Genomic DNA, 13,224 nt, shown 5'->3' with positions numbered 1-13,224 from the left:
TTCATCTCAATTGATTAATTATTTTTCCTATGAGGAAGTTGGGTTTCAGGGCTCCAGGGCTTTAACCAGTCACTTGACATGCCTACTCTACACCCCCCTTGCTTCCAATCCTCAACTCCGAATTTCCAGATATCTAACAAAGATTAAAATGAGAGACAACCAGGGGCTCAGTTTCTTTATGCAATTTAGAAAATATTATATTTATTACCTACCTACATCATAGAATTATTGTAAGGAATATACTTTTCTAAAACTTTTATTTCTTTTCCTTTTCTCTTTTACAATTATAAAAATAATTTAAAATGGTACTCTCTTCATGATTGTATTTAACTGCAGTATAATTATCCTTCCATTCTTAGAGGGCCATCCTATATAATAAATTTTGGTAAGAAAAAAAAGTTGCAAAAGTGGTAGATATATTGATAAAGTCTGAAAATATATACAATGTATTATACATGATACCAGAGGACTTCCTATCCATGAAAGATGATTTGGAGTTGTTACTTATCATAACTTTTCCTTAGAGTCATATTTGATATTTTTAGTTTCATTACTTCAAATTTTTATTTTTTTAATTTTTTATTTTTTTATTTTTTTTATAATATTATCCCTTGTATTCATTTTTCCAAATTATGCCCCCCCTCCCTCTACTCCCTCCCCCTGATGACAGGCATTCCATACATTTTACATGTGTTACAATATAACGTAGATACAATACATGTGTGTAAATACCATTTTCTTGTTGCACAATAAGCATTAGATTCCGAAGGTAGAAGTAACCTGGGCAGACAGACAGTAGTGCTAACAATTTACATTCACTTCCCAGTGTTCCTTCTCTGGGTGTAGCTACCTCTATCCATCATTGATCAACTGGAAGTGAGTTGGATCTTCTTTACGTTGAAGATTTCCACTTCCAAAATTTTGATTTTTTTTAAAGCAATTGGCTGTTCTTTCATTTGCAGTGTTTGTTATTGTGTATTTTGCTTTTTTTGGGCACTGTTGTATCTGTTCCTATAGATTTTTCTTTGTTTCTCCCCATTCGAGACAAATTATTTCTGACAGTACAATAACACTCCATAGCATTCATGGGCACAGTTTTTTAAATTAATATATAGGCATCTATTTTCTTTTCAAGTCTTTGCTATCATAAAAATGTGCTTCTGTTAATATTTTGGTTTATTTTTGATTTTTTTTTCTCCTTATCAATAACTTCCTTATCTCATAGACTGTGAAATGAAGTCTCTGGCTCAAAGGATATAGACAACTCAATCATTTTATTCTCTCTCTATGCATCATAGATCTTAGAAATAATTGATACTGTTGAGTCTATAATACTTACTAATATTATGGCACAGTTTCCTTTAATTGTCCTGCCTCAGTTTCCTTAAATAGTTCTACCTCCATCCCCTGGTTGCAACTCCTCTTCCTGACCATTAGAACTGTTATAAATTGGGACAGAGATAACTAGCCCTGAACATTAGCATTCCATAGAGCTATAAATTGTAGGTAGGTTATTTAGAGATAGGTAAGCATATCTTTTATTTCAGACATCCTGGCTCCTAGGTCCTCCTAAGTTATCAGAATTTATGTTCCTCATCCCCAACCTGTCAGAACTGAATTTATGATCCGTTTCTGAAAATTCTTGCTCACCAGTACTCTTAACCTCCCTCCCCCTCCCCCCACCCCCCTGCCTTTGTCTCTCCTGATTGCTGGACCCTATAAAAATCCCTGGAATTCTTTACTTGTTGCTGAATCCTTTGAGACTTGAGTCCCATTCAGTCTGCTGGGGTCAATGTGGATCCTGTTTTGGCCCCAGACAATCTCTCCCTCTCAAATAAAATATGAAAAACGCTTTAATCTTTATCTTGCCTCAGTTTCTCTGGCATCACACTGACTCATTCATTGAAGTTTGTACTTAACTTTCCCTAAAGGTAGGCGCTGTGTAGCAATGTGTAATGGAAGGTGACACAAAAGAGTTAGTAATGACTTGAGACAGCATCTTTTTTGTGGAGATAGTAAGACAAAAACTTGCCCCTATGTGAGATGTGTCTTATCTGGATTAAGGGTTATCCTTTATATATATATATATATATATATATATATATATATATATATATATATATATATATATATATATATATATATATATATATATATATATATATATAGGAGGATGGATGGTATTTCAAGCACTATTCTGTGTTGAAGTCTAGCTCCAGTAGGAAATAAGGGTGTGTTATTCAGATCCTAGACAGAGAGAAGTTCGATATGAACTCTTCAAAGTTTATTGATGAGACAAATTTTATATATATATATATATATATATATATATATATATATATATGTGTGTGTGTGTGTGTGTGTGTGTGTGTGTGTGTGTGTATGCATGTGTGTGTATCTCCAATACTTATAAATTTGCTACAAAATACACTCTTTGATGTTCATATAGCTTTTTCTAACAATCATGATCTATTGAGATATAAATGATTAAGCCTGGATATTGATTATTTACACAGAGATGTAAATAGTTGAGATACACATCAGAGTAAAAGTATCATACCAATGTCTTCAAGTACCTTTCTCCCAAATGCCTTTAGTCTCCATTGTGGGCTGTTTTTCCTGTCCTAAGTTCAAAGGCAGGCCTTTGATCCATTGAATAATACAATTTGCATTTTGCTTCATTGGCCAATTCTCATATTATTATATTAGTAAGTATGTCTATGCTATTCATTAAAAAAAAAGAAGGTTGGTGAGCCAAGTTACTTTAAGGTTCAAGACCTGGAATAGAGTCTTACCTCCAAGCCCTCTCCAATTCTGCTTTCTCTAACAGAAATATCAAGAGGATACAGAGGTGGCTTTGAGGACATTCAAGCTACTGGGGATTGACGGGAAGGACAGATACCCAGGACTTTTAATGCGGGGGAAGTCTCTCAGACTTTGTACCAGGAAGCTTTGGGTTTGAATTCTGGTTTTGCTATTATTAGATGTATGACTTGAACAAGGTACATGGTCTTTCTCATATTCATATTCCTTCTTGATTAAAACTAATAGATTGTAGTGATTCTTGTGACTTTTTCAGAACCTAAAACAATGATGTTATGACTGACTCTTCTGAACACACTCTTAAGAGTATGTCCTCTTAAGATAGATTTAATTTTTGGAAACAATAAAGAGGGACAATAATTTTTGTGGGCAAGGTGGTGTTATGTAAGATTATGAAGCTTATTTTCTTGGATGATTTTTAAACAGGCTTGGAGGATATTCACAGAATCACATGACTTTAGCTCAAGCAACTTTAAATATGGTGCAATCCTCCACTTTCATTTTACATGGCAGGGCCTGTGAAGGGAAAACCATCTTTTGCTCATGATAATGTCACAAATGTTCACGATCATATAGGCAGTCAAAAGAAAAATCCATGTGGGGAAGCACATCAAGAAGACTCTGAGTTGTGTGATCATTTCACATCACTGAAATGGATCTCTACTAAGAATTCAGGGGAATGAAAGCCCATCAGTCATGTTAATTCTTTATTCCTTGTCTCTCCCACAGTGACAAGAACATTGGGTATTAAATTTTTGTTTAATATCATTTCAATTTTTCTAATTGTACATACACACAATCTTCAATGATAAACTTTGTAAAAATTTTTCTACCTTCTCTTCCTTCTGCTTTCTTCCCTTAGAAGGTGAGCAATTTGCTATATTACACACACATAGTCATGCAAAACACATTTACACATTAATCATGTTGTAAAAGAAGAAAGAGAATAAAAGAGAAAAAAAAAAACACACATGAAATTCTTCCAGCACACCCACAAAATGAAAATAGTGTACTACTATTTGCATTGAGATTCCATCAGTATTTACTTGGGATATGGATAGCATTTTTTATCATGAATCTTTTGAATTTATTTTGGATTTTTGGATTACTGAAAAGAGCTAAGGCAATCATAGTGGATCGTCACACATTGTTACTGTTATTGTACACAATGTTTTGGTTCTGAAGAGGAATGTCTTGTGAGTCAGAGGTCTTCTGTCCAGTTCCTACTCTGATTTTCAAAACCTGTGTGACTGTCTAGATTGCTTTACCTTATGGGGTTTCCATTTCCTCACATAAAATAGATGGGTTTTGAAGTTTCTTCTTTTTCTAGCTCTGAGATCCTAGGACCCTTCAACTCTATCTGGGAGGACAGAAGTTCCAAAATACTCTGAGGAAAAGTAGCAAGGTTTGAAAGTGTGTAATTTGAACAATGGTGCAGTTGCTCAAGGAGCACTTGGGTGCATTTTCCCCAATGATCACATTCCCCAAGGGGATTTGCTTTCAGCTAGGTGATAGAAATAATCAGACTTTGTTATAGATGAGATATGTTATTGTTTCTGTTTGTTCTTCATTCTTGAAGAGGACCATGACATTGGAAAGGTGATGCCATGGCATGTAAGTGAATTAGTTTGAAGGGAAAATAGTCATTGTAAAGACACCAAGCTTCACGTTTCCTCTGGATTCAGTAGGCACATATAGGTCAAGAAGACTGAAGATGGCCCTGTATACATTTGCAGCCCTTCAACTTTTTAAGTCAAGGTCTTTAACAGGGTTTGGTTTGACTTTCAAATGCCCCATCTGTGATTAAAGCTAAGTAAGAAATGAAGCAGAGAATGGGCTCTTTTACTTAATCAAAAACCAAAGTAAGATTCTCAAGGTTTCTGATCAAAACAGAAACAATTGCTATTTAATATATTCATTCTGATTTAATCAGGTTTCAAATGACAACCAAGTAAGTCTTGCCTTAGGTTATATAGTTGTAGTTAATGTGAAGGAGAGTAATTTAGAATGACACTGAAGCTGTGATCCTGGGTGACTGGGAAGCTAGTGCTACCTCTGAGGGCAACCATGAAATGGGGAAAGGTAGAGGATTGAGGGAAAGATCGAGTTCTGTTTTGGACATGGTGAGTTGAGGGAGGTGGTGATACAAAACTGGAGCTCATAAGAAATGTTATGGCTGTATGTGTGAAGTGATAATATGGAGTAGATTTGGGAGGGCATATTTTTATTTTATTTTATTTTTATTTTTTTTTTTAGGGTTTTATCCCCTCATTTCCTGTTTATTGGGGGGGGGAGGAAGAGGCATCTTTTCAATATGAAAAAAAGCAAGTTCAACACAAAACAGAAACCTAGAACTGGGGGGATGAGCCCAGTGTAGAAAATATATAAGTGGAGAGGATGACAGAAAATCAAAGAGATAGTGATGGGAAGTGTTTGTTGCCCCAGTTTCTCTTCTTTTGTAGGGAATTGATTTGGGGAGGGGGGAGGGGGGAGAGAAACTGGAAGAAAATTGAAATCTTCCTCAATTGAGGGACTTCTCTGGAATTTTGGAAGTTGAAACAAATCTCACTGATGGGGATCCCAAAATGAGAAGGAAAAAGAGCTTGAGGGGGAAAGCCCACTTGGCTGAGTGAGGCACAGACCCCTCCAAAGAAAAATGAACACAAATAGAAAACCAAAACTGGGAGGGGAGGAGGAGATAATACTGTCAACACTTCCCCTAGAGCTGGGGAGGAGAGAGAAAATGAAGGGGCATTTAGAGATAGGAATGACAGTTTGGGGAATATGAGAGCCTGCCTCCCCCAAGACTTTTATGGAATGGAATACTATTTCCTCTTTCCCCCCCCCTAACAACCACCAAGAGAACTCTTTTCACTAGGAATATTACATCTTGGTCTCCCCACCTTCAAGGGAAGTCAAAGGGCCTTTTCTCCATGGTTACCATTTTAATTCTGGGCATCAAAATCCCTAAATTGAGGCTCTGGGTTGGAGACATTCTACTTCTTGAAGAGAAATCTGGTAGTGAGGAAGAAAAGAGTACATTACTGAGGTGACAAGGTCATAAAGGAAGAACAGGGCAAAAAGCTCAGCACCCACAAAAGAGAGAAAGAAGATGAAGACAGAAAATGCAAACTTGAGAGGAAAAGGGTGATGGGGAAAGAATGTTATGAGAGTTGAGAAGACTGAGATGGTGGCAGAGTATCTTCCTTATGCCTCCTCCTCTGCCTCCTCACCAAAATCCTCCTCCTCTTCAGCAGTGGCATCCTGGTATTGTTGGTATTCAGACACGAGATCATTCATGTTGCTTTCAGCCTCTGTGAATTCCATCTCGTCCATCCCCTCCCCTGTATACCAGTGAAGGAAGGCCTTCCGATGGAACATGGCAGTAAACTGCTCTGAGATGCGCTTGAAGAGCTCCTGGATGGCAGTGCTGTTGCCAATGAAGGTGACGGCCATCTTGAGCCCACGAGGTGGGATGTCACAGACAGCGGTCTTGACATTGTTGGGGATCCACTCAACAAAGTAGCTACTATTTTTGTTTTGCACGTTGAGCATTTGTTCATCCACCTCCTTCATGGACATCCGACCACGGAAGACAGCAGCCACGGTGAGATATCGCCCATGGCGAGGGTCACATGCTGCCATCATGTTCTTGGCATCAAAGACTTGCTGAGTGAGCTCAGGGACAGTTAGGGCACGATATTGCTGGCTCCCACGACTGGTAAGGGGGGCAAAGCCAGGCATGAAGAAATGGAGTCGAGGGAAAGGGACCATATTTACAGCCAATTTTCGGAGATCAGCATTAAGCTGTCCAGGAAATCGAAGGCAGGTGGTGACACCACTCATGGTAGCAGAGACTAGATGGTTGAGGTCTCCATATGTTGGCGTAGTAAGCTTGAGGGTTCGGAAGCAGATATCATAGAGTGCTTCATTATCAATGCAGTAGGTTTCATCTGTGTTTTCTACTAACTGATGGACAGAGAGAGTGGCATTGTAGGGCTCAACTACGGTGTCTGAGACCTTGGGTGATGGAACCACACTGAAGGTATTCATGATTCGGTCAGGGTACTCTTCTCGAATCTTGCTAATGAGCAGGGTGCCCATTCCTGATCCTGTGCCTCCACCAAGTGAGTGAGTCAGCTGGAAGCCTTGCAGGCAATCACAACTCTCTGCCTCTTTGCGTACCACATCCAAGACCGAATCCACCAGCTCTGCCCCCTCGGTATAGTGACCTTTGGCCCAATTGTTGCCTGCCCCAGACTGGCCAAAGACAAAGTTGTCTGGCCTGAATATCTGGCCAAAAGGTCCAGAGCGAACAGAGTCCATGGTTCCAGGCTCAAGATCGACCAAGATGGCCCGAGGAACATATTTACCACCAGTGGCCTCATTGTAGTAGACAGAGATCCGGTCCAACTGCAGGTCGCTGTCCCCATGGTAGGTGCCAGTAGGGTCGATGCCATGTTCATCACTGATCACCTCCCAGAACTTTGCACCGATCTGATTGCCACACTGGCCAGCCTGGATATGTACGATTTCCCTCATGGTTAAAAATTACTTTTGCTTGTCTCGTTACGTGCAGGGAGAGTTTTTATGTAACTTTTTTTCCCCTCCTTTCTGCTGAACTGAGCTTTTTATTAATAGAAGGTTCCCCAGAAGGTTAGAGCTGCCAGTTCAGCACACAGCTGCACAAACGTTCTGTGAGGGAGAAAGAAGGAAGGGGGGAAGGGAGAAGCCTGAGAGGAGAAGCAGGGCGGGGCGCGTTGCACTGCGTGGCCTGAGAGGAGGATGGGAGGGCATATTTTTAAAGAATATTTAAAAAGTAGCATAGTAGAGTAATGGTTTGCAACATGACATCTTCAATCAGACATTTTTTGTAGGTTATAAGTTTTGCCATTTATTATATGAAATAGCTTAGGGACTTAACCAAAATATGACTAAACAAGATAAAGTTACAGATATTAATTAATGCGCTTTTGAGGAGAACAACTTTTTAAAGTCTCAAGAGAGTGGAATATCTAGGGAGTGAGCAGAGGAACCAGGGAAGAGTTTGGTTTTCTAATATGCTAATTAACAGTCTCAGAGATTGGAGACAGGATGGATTAGAGACATAGGACTCTGGATGGGCTCATTAAGAGTTTCCCTTTGATGGGAGAACCCTGAAACTGTCCTGACTTTGCGGGAAGAGAAACTCCTGGAACACTGGAGAAACTTTCCACTGACAAAGACCCATTGTTGGGGGATGTTAAGTGGACTCATTTAGCTGGAGATCTAGACTTGATATTTCTATTGACCTCTATTGATCTAAAAATTGGCTCAGGATCACTCCCAGTAAGTGGGACATTCTCTTCTCAGTGTTAACCGCTCTTTATCTCTCTGCCAGGATTTCTCTGCTAGGACCTTGGAAGTCAGTCTTCCCATCAAAAACTGACTCCTGCTGTGCCAACAATAAACTTTCATTTTTGCCACTTAAACTATTTAGGTTCAAGAATTCTTTCACAAAAGACCTGTGCTGATCAGAAGGGCATTCCCACCACTCTCTGAACTGCCACTAACCGCATCATTTGGTTTCCTGACTGGGAATGGAAGGGATCCTAACCCTATCACCTTCCCATCACTGAAACAGTGAATGCTGGCTTTGCTGATTAAGAGTTTTGGCTTCTCATCATATTCAGATTTTTCAATTTTTAAAGAAATCTTTTAAAAAGTGGATGGACATTGTCCCCAAAAAGGAGTCTGTTTTAGAGACTGATACTAAAAATTTCAGATTCCAAATGCAGAGATACTTGCTAAATAAGCCAGAAGGTACAAGTATTCACTTCATAAGATGTGCAGGAATTCTATGACTGTTTGAATATCGAATGGTAAAAGAAAGCCTTTTGGTTGGCTGCTGAGCCAGAACTAAGTGTGAATTAAAAGGCACTAAACTGGCCAAATTGCTTTTTTATTTTTTGGTGACAGTTGAGAAAATGACTTCTATCATAGTCTGAAAGGCTTTAATCTCCTGATCTTTGGTAGGGAGTCAAAGTAGCCTGGGTATTTTGTTGAGAATCATGAAATAAGCTGGGAAATTATTTAAGGCAGAGGGGTTTGTGCCTGGTTCCTCTGTGAGATCTATAGAAAAATAGAAAATAGGGAGCATTTTAGGTTGAATCCTCGAAGGGAAGCAACTACCCTGTTTGCATTAGAGATGGCTAATATGTGGTAGAGAACCTGAGTCCTTTGTTCTTGTAGATCCCCTTCATTCATCTAATATGTGTAAAACACTGGTTTATAGATCACCACTCGGTGGTGTCTTCAAGAAGAGAATAGTATTACACAGGAGAAAGCATTTGAACAAGTAATTGAAATAATTGATATTGTGTGTTAAGTGACATAATAATAGTCATAGAGCACATTTCTACAACTTTTCCCATAATGATACTACCAGTCTTATCACTTCTATTTTTACAGTTAGTTAATCAATAAACAATTATTAAGCATCTACTAAGTGATTAAGGACTCACATGTGCAAAAATGTTTGTGGCAGCCCTTTTTGTAATGTCAAGAAATTGGAAATTCAGGGGATGCCCATCAGCTGGAGAATGGCTGAATAAGTTATGGTAAAGAATGTTATAGAATATTATCATTGTATAAGAAATGGCCAGCAGGATGATTTCAGAGAGACCTAGAGAGACTCACATGAACCGATGCTGAGTGAAATGAGCAGAACCAGGAGATCATGAGACACGGCAACAATAAGACTATACCACGATCATTTCTGATGGATCTGACTCTTTTCAACAATGAGAAGACTGAGGATGGTTCCAATGATCTTGTGATGAAGAGAGCCAACTACACCCAGAGAGAACTGTGGGAAGTGAATGTGTATCACAACATAACATTGTCACTCTCTTTGTTGTAGTTTGCTTGCATTTTGTTTTCTTACTCATTTTCTTTCCTTTTTGATTTTATGCAGCAAGATAATTACATAAATATGTTTACATATATAATATTTAACATATATTTTAACATGTATCGCATATATTGGCTTGCTTGCCATCTAGGGCAGATGGTGCGGTATCTGCAAAGACTTTGGGAAAATTGAACTAAACTAGAAATGTTAGTTACCTTCTTTTTTTTTACATGTCACCTTGTGGAGGCACATAGTTGTCTTTTTCCAAACTTGTGCCTGTGTCTATTATATGTGTACAATTGTGTGAAGGAGCTGAATAATTGAGGGTACTGATAGTATTTAAATGGATTTGAGAAAAACAGGATTTTCCACAAAAATTTCCTTCCTGGTTACTGGTAATACCCACTTTATCCTTTGTCTATGATTTTTCAGTCAAGATACAAGAGAAGAAGCAGGTTTGATGCTCCAGTTTAATGATTTAGAATTGTGCAAATCTATTTTAAATGATTTACTTTAAGGAATCCTTTTATAGAATGCTTTCCACATATTCATATCTTTGCCCAAAATTGCTCTGATTCTTTCATTCAATATTTCTATAAACAAGAAAAATGGAAAGAGGTCATGGCTACAATGTGAAGCCGAGGTAGTCAGGGCCCCTTAGTCACCCCAGACTTTCTGTTTCACTGGGCCCAATTTTTCTCTGTACCACCTGAGCCTACGGTTGGGGGCAGAGCTTACAGCTGCTGCCAGAATGATGCAGCGTGGACATAGCAGGGGTGAGGGACATGTCCTCCTGCTTGGTAGATTAAAATTCAAAAAGGAAATAGTTTGAAAGAATAATTTTAGGTTCAGAAGGGACCTGCTCTGCTTGCATTTCCTCCTACAGGTAATTCCATCCTCCATCCCTTTATCTCTCTGCTGGACACTCCCTTGCCTAGAATGCTGCCCTCTTCCCAACCTTCTTTCTGGACTCAGTTCAGATCCTGCCTCTGCAGAGGCCTTCCCTTGTCTCCTAAGTTTCTTGTCCTTTCTATATTATTGTCATATAGGCTTTCTATATATATTGCATTTATCTAGATATTTATATCTTGTTTCTCCCTAATACAGGCTTTTCAAGGGTGGAGACTATAGTTCTACAGATTTTTTTTTTCATCATATTTCCAGTGCTTGACCCAGTGCCTGACATAAAAGACTTGTTTAAGAAATATGCTTGTTTCCTGTCTGACCTTAGGGAGGTCTGAGAAAACTCAGCATTATAAACTCTTCCCAAAAGAATGGACTTAGCTACCCTCAGCTTCCCAAATAGTTTCACATCTTTTGCTTAGGTTTGGAGAATGGCCTATTCATCTTAGGGCTTGGACACGAACGTTTCAGGCCCAGGAAGGAGATCATGTAGGGATTCATTCTGGGGCCCCTGGTGCACATACTCCCCCATAATCTCCTTAAATCCCTTTATGACGTCTTCAATGATTCCTGCATCAGAAATAGTTGTTTCTGTGTTGGTAGAACAGGCCATACATAGATGATAGAAGTCCCCCAAACTTTCTCCTCATGGCCCCACCTCCAGTAGGAGCAAAGCTTTTAATGGAAAGGATCACTATAGATTTCCCTCCCAACTCATCCTATTTATTTCTTTTTAAGATGAGGAAACTGAGACTCTGAGAAATTAAATGATTTCTCCAACATCACTCAACTAGCAAGTGTGGAATTAGTAAATAGGTTTCCTGACTCCAAGTGGAGTGAACCTGCTGCCTTTCTCCTCCCCCCGCAAAAATGCCCAAGATATTTTGTACCAGATCAAACCAAATGTACTGTTTCCCTCCCTCCACTCAAAGACCTTCTGTGACTCTGAGTATACTTATGACCATACCTGTAGGCAAATGAACAAGGGGCACTGCTTGGGAGAGGAGAAGATGCTCACCATTAGATTCTGTTGTCCTTTGGGCAGCTGAAGTTATCTTTACTGAGGCTGGAATGGTCGTTGGGGGGTTGTTCTCTGTAGCAGTGTCCTGTGGGCCCATTTCTGGGGCTGGTGTATCAGAGTCCTGTCCAGCTGCAGAATTAATTTTAAAATTTTGAGGCACTCAATTTCTCCCTCCCTTAAGGTAGGGAGTCAAAGGTATCTGGGCAGTCCCCAGGCTGTAAAGTGTGATAAAAATCACTCCCTAGGTCGTGAATTTTGGAGGTTTTGCTCAGTAAGAGAAGGAGCTTCTTGGACAGAGCAAGTAATTCCAGAGAAAGACTTATCTCCTTTGCAGGACAGTGCAATGCAGTTACACCTCAGGCATACCGCAGGTGTTGTTCTAGATCATAACAATAAAGTGAGTATTGCAATAAAGTGAATCACACACATTTTTTGACTTCCCAATGCATATTCAAGTTGTATACATACTTTTGCCTATTAAATATGCAGTAGTATTAAGTCTAAAAAATGTACACATGACAATCCCAATAGAATTTGGATCTGTATTCAGAAAAGAGAGCTATGGAGATTGAATGCAAATCAACTCAAGCTATGTTAATTTATTTTCTGTTTTTTTTTTTTCTCTCTCATAGTTTTTCCCTTTCATTCTGATTTTTCTTTGCCAACATGATTATTAAAGGAATGTGTATTTAAATAATTAATATATATACAACCAGAAAGATTAAACAATTAATAATAATAAAAAAGGAAAAGGTCCTATGTTCTTAGAGTAGGTTTCCCATTTAGTAGTTTTTTAAGAGAGTGACATTAAAACCTTTTCAAGTTATATTTACTTATATAAATGGAACTTTGGTGAAGCTACATTTGCATTAGCAAGTCTCTGGGCAGAATTTTTGCCTATTAATAGGCAAAATATCTAAAGCATTTTTTACTAAGAAGCCCTCCTGGTCAAATTGTATAAAATAAATACTTGTGGTCTTAAAATGTCTAAAACATTTGAAACCTTAATGTAAAAATGTTGTTATTCAGTCATGTTTCTGTCATATTTGACTCTTTGTGATACTATTTGGCATTTTTGGTGGCAAAGATACTGTATTGGTTTGCCATTTTTTCTTTACCTCATTTTATCGATGAGGAAACTAAGGCAACCTAGAGAAAAGTATCCAGGATCATGCATGGAGTTAGAGGATGAGGTCAGATTTAGACTCCAGAAAGGAAATCTTCCTGACTCAGCCGGCACTCTATTCACTATGGCGCCTTTTATCAGCCTCATTAAAATACTTTATTACTGAAAATCGCCAACCATTATTTGAACTTTCAGCAAGCTGTAATGGTCGTGGAGGGTCTTGGGTCCATGTTGATGGCTGCTGAGCTATCAGAATAATGGTTGTTGAAGACTGGGCTAGCTGTGGTCTTCAAAAAAAGTAAGATAAAAATGAAATTTGTTACATAGTGGGATACTTCCCATTACTTTAATATTTAGAGTTCATTGCAGGGTTAGTAATTGAGCTGATTTCAGTATTGCTGCGTCACCTGGAAAATGGAAGAGGAAGGAGAGGGAGAGATGGGAAACGAATGGTGGAGC

General features: G+C 38.8%; 1 pseudogene; it reads right to left on the bottom strand.

Moving 5' to 3' along the window:
* Positions 1 to 5,044: 5,044 nt before the first annotated feature.
* On the bottom strand, positions 5,045 to 7,605 carry LOC141544210 (tubulin beta chain pseudogene; annotated as a pseudogene).
* Between the last annotated feature and the right edge of the window lie 5,619 nt (positions 7,606 to 13,224).

This window comes from Sminthopsis crassicaudata, chromosome 5, assembly GCF_048593235.1.
Source record: "Sminthopsis crassicaudata isolate SCR6 chromosome 5, ASM4859323v1, whole genome shotgun sequence".
NCBI lineage: Eukaryota > Metazoa > Chordata > Mammalia > Dasyuromorphia > Dasyuridae > Sminthopsis > Sminthopsis crassicaudata.
The sequence above is the reverse complement of the archived record's forward strand: the minus strand, read 5'-3'. Positions and strand labels throughout refer to the sequence as shown.